Raw genomic sequence first — 10175 nt, 5'->3', positions numbered from 1 at the left:
ACTTTAGAGAACAGGCCAAGAGAGCCGCAACCAACCCACAATGAAATAGATGGAATGAAGGATCCCAAAAGGAACCCTGAAGGTAGTGTGGGTGGGTTAGAGAAGGGATTGGACCTGCTGTTGAGTATGAAAAATAATAGTCAGGCATGTGACATTTGGGGAGAAAAACTGCCCTAGCATCTTAGGAAATTAAGCAAAAGAAAAGTGAGGCAATTACTAACTCCACGAAAAAATGAAAAGGGGGATATAATTTCAGAAAAATACTTAGCTCGGCAGTAAACAATATTTACATAGTTATAGTACCACTCACTATTGGCTTAAACAATTTGAAATGTAACTCTATTAAGGTATATGGGGAAGAAAACAGGAGAGCCAATTCTCAACTATGGAGGCAAAAAGTCAATAACATCTGAAGTTGATCAATCAAAATATAGAAGTTATTGCATACCACCAAAACTATGGAGCCAGATATAAAGAAAACAGCTAGCAGAGTGAAAGTGGCAGCTCCTGGAGAAAGGTACTGGGAGATGCGGAAAGGTGAGGAGTGGGATGATACTCAACACTGTATGACTTTTAGTGCAAATTGACTTTAATAACAATGTACATGTATTACTTTGAAATTTTTGAGAAAGTTCTCCACTTTTATTGCATTTCTGTCCATTTATCCTGACACTCAACAGGTCAGGCATATAAAGGTGTTAACTATTTTTTTAAATTTAGAATGCACATACAATGTATTTTAAAATCTCACCAAAATGGAAATTCTGAAAATAATTTATCCCAATTTACTCAATAGGTCAAAGAAAATGAGAACAAAAACAATCTAGAATCTAGAAATGCCTGAGAATATATTTTGAAATACAAAAAATTTAAACTCACAGGAATACTATTCATAGAGAGATTTTTACTGAACTACTAAACATCTGAAACTTTAACATGTCAATAACTGAACCCCTAATCTTACCTCCTAAACCTAAAGCTTCCAAAGGATTTTCCCCCTCATCTCAGTAAATGACATGTTCATCCTTAACTGTTTAGAACAAAGCCTTGGAGTCATCCCCAACTTTTCTCTTAAACTTCATATCCACTCAAGCCATCATTAACTTACCTACCTTCAAAACACATCCAAAATCTGACCACTTAGCATCTCAACCACTACCACCTTGGTCCAAGCTATCACTATCCCTCACCTGGATTTCTGCAACAGCTTCCTAATTGGTAACTGTGCCTTCAGCCTTGTTCCTCCCTCCCCTGCATCCCCTGCCCCCTTCAGCTTCTTACACAAAACAGCCAAGGTAGTCCTTTTAAAATTTAAGTCAGGCTCCATTATTTCTCTGCTCAAAACCTTCCAGTGACTTCCCATCTCAATCAGAGCAAAAGCAAAGGCTCATATTAACTATTAACTACTTCCTAGTTTCCCCCCCCCCACCGGTCACTCTGCTCCAGTTATCTTGGCCCCCTTGCTATCCTTTGACTGCATTAATCATATTCCCACCTGAGACTAAAAACTGTTCCAGGCAGGGCTTCCCTGGTGGCGCAGTGGTTGAGAGTCCATCCACCTGCCGATGCAGAGGATACAGGTTCGTGCCCCGGTCTGGGAAGATCCCACATGCCGCGGAGCGGCTGGGCCCGTGAGCCATGGCCGCTGAGCTTGCGCATCCGGAGCCTGTGCTCCGCAACAGGAGAGGCCACAACAGTGAGAGGCCCGGGTACCGCAAAAAAAAAAAAAAAAAAAGTGTTCCAGGCAGAAGGAACAGCTCTGCTTTCAAATAACTGATAACTTTTCTGTTCCAGAATGCAGCAAAAAAACAAGTTACCCAAAATAATACAAAATTTGTCTTGATAACAAAACTAGTGTGCACACGTGCATGTGCACACACACACTACACACACATTTCTAATCTCATATACAAAAAGATACATGAAAGGCTTAAATTAAAACAAGTTAGCATTTTTAACACAACATGGGCATAGCCAAGTGGTCCACCACTACCAAGTAAAATTGATAAAAGGAACACAGAGATGACTGAATTTTAGGAATTCTATTAATACATGACATCAACCAGTCAAATAAAAACAACTACCCTGTCACCTCAATGTAACCACCCCCATGCCCACCAGAAAAACACTTCATAAAATCAAACAGCCTTTTTTCTATACAACCCTAGGACTATTCTGCCCAACCTGCTTTTGATATTTCACACATCATTGAAAACTTCTAGCCATCTCAAGGTGTAGTAATTCTGTCAAAAGATTTACTGCAGAATTCAGCTCAGTACACCTCTCAATTCCAAAATAATTTACTTAAGGTCTATTTCCCCAACTACTTCAAAAGTCTCTTCGGTTCCATAAAACACTGGCACAAATTCAGAAAGCCATCCAACCAGCTGGAAGATTTTGCTTCTGAGATCACAGGACAACTTTTCAGCAATTCTCAGTTTGAACCTGGCTTAAGCAAAGACTAAAAGGTCTATCAATAGCATCATTTTTCTAACACCAAAGACCTTCTATTTGCATAGATCCAGTCTCAAAGGCCCTACAAGTCATGCACATCCACCAACCAAATGCAAGCTCCTCATATCGGTTATCGTTTCCTTTATTATCTTCCTCCTGACTCTATTTCCACAGTGGATCTCACTCTTTCTTAACCCTCTCCTTTGGAAGCCCACATAAACCCTTTCCCAGTGAAAATATGAATCTTGAGGTCATCCTGGATCATTCACATGGGCCCTAAATCCAGTGACAAGTATCCTTATAAGAGACACTCATAGGGAGACAAAACACAGAAAGTAGAAAACAATGTGAAAACAGGCAGAGATTGGGGCTCTGTGCTCACAAGCCCAAGAATGCAAGGGCAGCCACCAGAAGTTGGACAAGGCCAAAAACAAACTCCCCTCTAAAACCTATAAAGAGAGCATAGCCATGCCTACATCTTGATTTCTGACTCTGGGCATCTAAAACCGTGAGAAAATAAATTTTTGTTGTTTTAAGCCATTAAGTTTGTGGTAATTTGTTACAGAAGACGTAGGAAACTAATACACCTCCTAAGCAGGCTGTATCACATCAAGGGACCTACAGTGTTCCCAGCACAGCAGTTTTTCATCTCACATGCAAAATTTTTTCCACTTTTCTTTTAAGGTTTATGCCATTCTGCTCTTATACCTTCTTTCTTCACTATAGTAATCTATTGATCACCAAAAACTCTTCAAGCATAATCTTCTCAAACCGAACTATTACAAACATCATAGGTTTTAAAATTCACATGAATGACCATAGGTTCTTAATCGCCTAAACTCTGATAACCTACCAATTCTTAGTCCATTTCAACTACACAATCCTTTTGCCACATCCAAGAAATAAGAGAAATATTCACTGAAAATCTGAGTCTGGTGGCTTGTCAAGTTCATAACGCCTTTCTGAAAATTCACCATGCCGACATGTACCTGCTTTAAAAAAAAAAAAAAAAAAGTGCGGGCCCTTAGGTAGTTCATAAATAGTTATATCCTGAAACTCCTGCCCCTATGCCCCCAAAGAGATTACTGACTGAAGAGCAGCCAACATGCAAGGTTTCCAATCTCACCACTACTAACATTTTGGAGCAAATAAAATCTTTGCGGGGGGTGGGGGGGTGGTGGTGGTGGTGTTTGTCTTGAGCATGGAGGGTATTTAACAGCAGCATCCCTGATCTGTACCTGCTAGATACCAGGAACACCTTCCCCTCAGTTCTGACAATCAAATATATCTTCAGACAATGCCAAATATTCCCTGGGAGGCAAAAATCACCCCTGGTTGAACATCTGGCTTACCTCGTTTTAATTCCCCCAGAGGAAATTTCTCAGCAACCTTCTAAGTCCTGAATTATCTTCAGGTTTCTATAAGGCCTAGTGTTTGGTGATTCCTGTTTTTTCCTTGCACAAGATCTGGCTCTACAAATAGTCTTCTCTTCCTTATTTCTCTGTGTATCCTGCCAATCCATTCACACACTATTTAGGGTAATCCAAGTACTTCTCACCTTCTAAAACGCCCAATTAATACTTACAGACTAAAAAGCATTTTAAAGAACATAAACTAATTACCACTAACCAAAAATATATAAAATGTCACAACTGAAGCAACAATAAACCATTAACAGAATGCAACAAAAACACACACAGTAATACAAGGTATTGTCCCTAATAAATTTTTCCAAACATTCAAAGACACACTCTCTCTATTACACTAGATTTATAATAGATATTCAGTAAAACTCAACATTATTCTCAACATTATTAGTTAAAACTCTAAAAAAGACAGACATGGACAATTTAATTTTTTTAATTCTCTTCTTCCACTGGCCTCTTACAAATTAACATTCCCCAAGTGTTGTTCTCTTACCACAAAAGACACACATTAGATAATTTCATCTATACTCATACTTTCGATTACTACCTGTAAGCCATAAACATACAAATGAATATCCCCAACACAATTTCCATCCGTAGTGATACTCAGAAATCCAACAACATACTGGACATGTCCATCCTGATGTCTTAAAGGCACCTTAAAGTCAACTATCTAACAGTCAGGTCATTCCACTACGTCTGTTCTCCACAATTTATGACACTACCATCCACCCACATCAAGAAAGTAAAACCAAAAAAAAAAAAAACTTACACGACAGCAACGATGACAACAGTAGCATTTACATTAGCAAAAATATCAAAAACAGCCCAAATGTCCAAAGGAGAAAAAAACAAAATGCCAAGGTAGAATTTTGATAGTCATTAGAAATAAGAAGTACATAAATTGCATAAAGTAATTTTGTAAGAAAGAGATAAATTGATGTGTCATATATAAGTATTCTAACACAAAGAAAACACACTGAAAGAATACACACTAAAATATCAATAGTACTTACCTGTAGGGTGGTAAAAGATGGAGATGAAAGGGTATACAAAGAATTTTTTTAAATACCTTCCCATTTTACTTATATGTTTATGCAATGTTTGAATCTTCCACATCAAAAAAGAATGTACTTATCAGTCGTGAAATAAATAACTATATAGGGCTTCCCTGGTGGTGCAGTGGTTGAGAATCCACCTGCCAATGAAGGGGATACGGGTTTGAGCCCTGGTCCGGGAAGATCCAACATGCCGCGTAGCAACTAAGCCTGTGCGCCACAACTACAGAGCCTGCACTCAAGAGCCTGCGAGCCACAACTACTGAAGCCCGCGTGCCTAGAGCCCGTGCTCCGCAACAAGAGAAGTCACCACAATGAGAAGCCCGCGCACTGCAAGAAGAGTAGCTCCCGCTAGCCACAGCTAGAGAAAAGCCTGTGCGCACAGCAACGAAGACCCAACGCAGCCAAAAATAAATAAATAAATTTATACATAGTAAAAAAAACTATATAGTGTTTATATCTATGTAAAATATATTGGGAAAGGTCAAAAGTGAAACTGGATGTCTACACAATAACCTGTACACAAATGTTCAAACAGCATTACTCATAACAGCCAAAAAGTGGGCATAACCCAACTGTCTATGAACTAACAAATGGATAAATAAAACGTGGTTTGTCCATATAATGGAATATGATATTTAGCCATAAACAGGAATGAAGTACTGATACATGTTACAACATGGTTTAACCTTAAAAACATTATGCTAAGTAAAAGAAGCCAGTCACAAAACGCCACGTGTTGTTTGACTCCATTTATCTGAGATGTCCAGAACAAACAAATCTTCAAAAAAAGAAAGCAGATTGATGGTAGTAAGTGGGCAGGGAAAAAAAAAAAATAAGGAATAACATGTTAGTATAGGTATTTTCATCATTTTCGGAATGATAAAAATATGCTAAAATTAGATAGTGGTAATGGTTGCACAACTCTGAATATACTGAAAACCCCAGAGTTGTATTCTATAAGGGTTGATTATATCTCCATAAAGCTATTACCAAAAAAGTGAATCTGAAATGAAACAGACTTTAATATGCATCAGGTTTTTTAAATAAACCTAAATTTGTCTTATGAAAATTATCTATTTTTGTTTTTGAAGAAAAATTTCATTTAGTGACCATGGTCACAACAAAGTTTCAAATACTAGCTGAAATGATTTAACAAAATAAAACAAATTTCCATGTCAACAGGATTATCTTCATTAAAACTACTAGTATTTATTTAATAACTCAATTTTCTGATGGGTTAATATAGTCTAAAACAATATATTTTAAACATAAATAGTGACAGATGCTAGGGATCAGCATATTTTCTATCTCAAATACCTTACAGAAAAATTATCTAGGTATTATATATCTTCTAAAGTGGAACTATATCTGCATTATAAAGGATACATCAGAAAGACTGTACTGGGCTTCCCTGGTGGTGCAGTGGTTGAGAGTCCGCCTGCCAATGCAGGGGACACGGGTTCGTGCCCGGGTCCGGGAAGATCCCACGTGCCGCAGAGCGGCTGGGCGCGTGAGCCATGGCCGCTGAGCCTGCGCGTCCGGAGCCTGTGCTCCACAACGGGAGAGGCCACAACAGTGAGTGGCCCGCGTACCACAAAAAAAAAAAAAAAAAAAAAAAAGAAGAAAGACTGTACTATCTGTAGGGGAAAAAAATAAGTTAAATTATACTTGCCTTTCTCTTAACCATCACTAAAGATGACACAATAGAAATATTTCCTAATATAAAGTCCTTAGAACAGTTCCTGGCACATCATAAGCATTTATTAATTTACTGATATTTTTGATGAAAAGAAAACATGAAAAAAAAATTTACCTTAGTTACTCATTTCACTTAACTAATTATCAACTCTATTTCCATATTACCTTTATCCCTTTCAGTTTCAATAATTACATTAATTCTAAACTAATAAATTATTTACATTAAAGCAGCAGTTCTCAAAGTGTGGTACAGGGACCATGGGGATTTCAGAGACCCATTCAGGGGGTTCATGGGATCAAAATCATACACAGGTAAAATATCAATTCAAAGCGCAAACAGACCAATGAAATTTAATGCAACATTGTGTGAAAAGTATATAGATACAGTTTCAGATTCCACATTGCAACTAACCTTTAAGAAATTACCACTTGTTGGGACTTCCCTGGTGGTCCAGTGGGTAAGACTCAGCGATCCCAAATGCAGGGGGCCCAGGTTCGATCCCTGGTCAGGGAACTAGATCCCACATGCATGCCACAACTAAGAGCCCACATGCAACTAAAAAAGGATCGGGCACGCTGCAAGGAAGATCCCACGTGCTACAACTAAGACCTGGTGCAGCCAAAATAAATAAATATTAAGAGAAAAAAAAAAACACCTTTATTAAAAAAAAAAGAAGGCAATGACCACTTGTTGAGTTTTGTTGTAGAGTCAAAGAAGAGTATCACAATTACCTGAAAATGTTATTAAAGTACTCCTCCCAACACACTGGTGTGAAGCTAGATTTTCTTCATATGCTTCAACCAGAACAACATATAAAGATTGAATGCTGAAGCTGATAAGAGAATCCAGCTGTCTCCTATTAGGCCAAACATTAAAGAGATTTACAAAAATGTAAAACAGTTGCCATTCTTTCACTAATTTTTTTTGTTTTAGAAAATAGTTTTTCATTTAAAAAGTTATTTATATTAACCTGCAATTAGTTTATTATTTATTTTTCAATGAATTAATAAATATACTTAAGTTAACTTCAAATACAATAACTGTGAATAGATATAACTCACATAAAACAAAAGCTATTTGGAGTCCTACATAATTTTAAGAATGTAAAGGGATCCTGACCAAAAAGTCTGAGACCACTATATTAAAGTAATACTTAAGGGAATTCCCTGGCAGTCCAGTGGTTAAGACTCCACCCTTTCACTGCCAAGGCCAGGGTTCAGTCCCAGGTAGGGCAACTAAGATCCTGCAAGCTGCAAGGTGAGGCCAAAAATAAATTAATTAATTAAATAAAAATTAAAGTAATACTTAAAACCCCATTTTTAATTTATATTCTGAGTTTTATCTCTCGTGAATCTCACATATGAAGCTATAAATCTTTAAAGTAAGCTGAAGAGCTCAGATGACATAAATCTTGATTTCTTCAGGTGTACTAAAATGAAGTTATTAAGCTTAAGATGTAGCTCCCTCAAAAAAGACAGGATGGTCAAGTAAACAGAATGATGTTACTGTCAAAAGTAACCACAGTAGCTAATATACAGAACTTATGCAGAAATAGAGCCAAAGAACTTTCGCTGTGCCAACAAAAAGGGATGCACAGAAAAACATTGAAGGCTGAGCTTCAGAGGGGTTAACACAGCCCTTAATTGAATTATGTATGGTAACAATTTTACTGGAGTTGGTTTCTACCTACCATCTAAACTTCTGATCACCTTCAGCTGAGGTTATTCAAATTACTCAACATGTAACATAAATCTGCTAACAAAACTCACAAAAAAATATTTAACTATTAAAAAAATCCATTGTGCAATGCTAGTCTCCTTCATTATTAGAATAATTACAGTCAGCTTTGTGCTGTGATGAATTACCAGGCTAAAAAGGGCCATCCAGCAAAAGAGGTTAATGACATTCATTAATTAGGGTCCTTTTTCAGTTCTTCTGGAAGCATAATTTACCGGTTTAAAGGCCTAGCACAAAATCTTGTTTGGGTCTGATGTTTAAAAAAATGACTTTTTAACTACAGGATTATAATACTAATCAACAAGAAATGACAGCATATTTTCTTTACCCAGGAATTAGTAAGGTGGGCAGAAGCTCATAACATAGGGAAGGTTTTGTTCTAAGAAGGGTACTTCCAAAGACACACATCTGACCTAAGGGGCATACACTGCATTCTGCCCAAAAGGGGGAAGTGTCTGTTACAGATTTCTCATTTCTGCACATGCTCTAGGTCTGAATTTGAAGATTCCAAATTAAGCACTTTTTATCCCATTCTCATTTCTAATTCCACGGTGAGATTTTTTTAAAGTTTTTCAAATTAAAAAACTTCCACTGGTATTAATGCCTTGTGTAAAGCAGAAACTAAGGACTTAATCACAAGAGGCTGAATATAACATAATTCACGGCATCCAAAATGTTTTAAATTGAAATTGTGTTTTACCTTTTTTTTTTTTTTAAATAACGTTTAGGTGAGGAAAAAACAAAGCACACCGACATCCTACTCTTCCACTAAGAAGCATTCTTTTATTGGTTTCTGTTAAGGCTATTTACTGAAACATCGTTTGATAATACTATTCAAATACTGTGTGCTGCAACTACTTCCTGCTAAAAGAATCCCTTTTCAGCTACCGAAGGCTACCCGAAAACAAGATGCACAGTACTTCTAAAACCTCAAGGATTTAACTCCTTCCTCCTCCCCCGCCCCCACTCCTGGAAAATACCGTACGTGCGGGTTTTCAAAACAAAACATTTGGGGATGAGGGAGGGGGAGGTTAAGGGTGTGGGAGTGGCAATGTTCTCCAATTTTTGGAGTTGCTATCTCTCCCATTCTGCCCGAGAAAAACAAACCCCCGTTATAAAACAATCTTAAGAATAGTGATCAAAATCGAGGACCCAATTTCCTTCTGCTCGCATCTATCTCTACAAACTTCACTATGCCCCCTCAATTTCTACTCCAGAGCAGCCCTGCCTGCGCCCAGACAGTTCTGTCCAACCAGAACCACACTATGACCTTGGACCCGGGCCACCGCTCCCCTCCCAGTCTAAGGACCGTGAGGCCAGGATCCCCACATCCCGCCCAGCAGGCTGCAGAGGCCTCAGGGTTCACGCAGGGTCAGCGGGGGGCGACGGGCAGGGGAGCGAGCCGCAGGACCGCAGCTCCGCCAGGGCTGGAACGGCGGGTTCGGGGGAGATGCACGGAAGGAAAGACGCCGGGGGTGGGGACGAGGCCGGGCAACCTGCGGGCCGGCACCGACACCTCCCCGGCCGCCGCAAAGGCTGCACACCACCTCGGGGGCTCCGGAAGCCCGCGCGGCCGCCTGGGAGCCCCGGCCTGACCCCGTCCTCGGCCATGGCCCCTTACTACCGCTGACCACCCAGCGGGCCGCGGCAGGTGATGCGGCGACTGGGCAGCCGAGCCGCGCAGGTTGGTTACCTGCCTCAGGCGACCGCGCCTCCGAGCCGCCCACTCCCTCCCAGGGGCGCCAGGAGCCGGGACCCGAGGAGTAGGAAGAGGGTGCGAGGAAGAACGACACAGAG

Source organism: Lipotes vexillifer, unplaced genomic scaffold (assembly GCF_000442215.2).
Source record: "Lipotes vexillifer unplaced genomic scaffold, Lipotes_vexillifer_v1.1 scaffold168, whole genome shotgun sequence".
Taxonomy (NCBI): domain Eukaryota; kingdom Metazoa; phylum Chordata; class Mammalia; order Artiodactyla; family Lipotidae; genus Lipotes; species Lipotes vexillifer.
Note: the sequence above shows the minus strand (reverse complement) of the source record.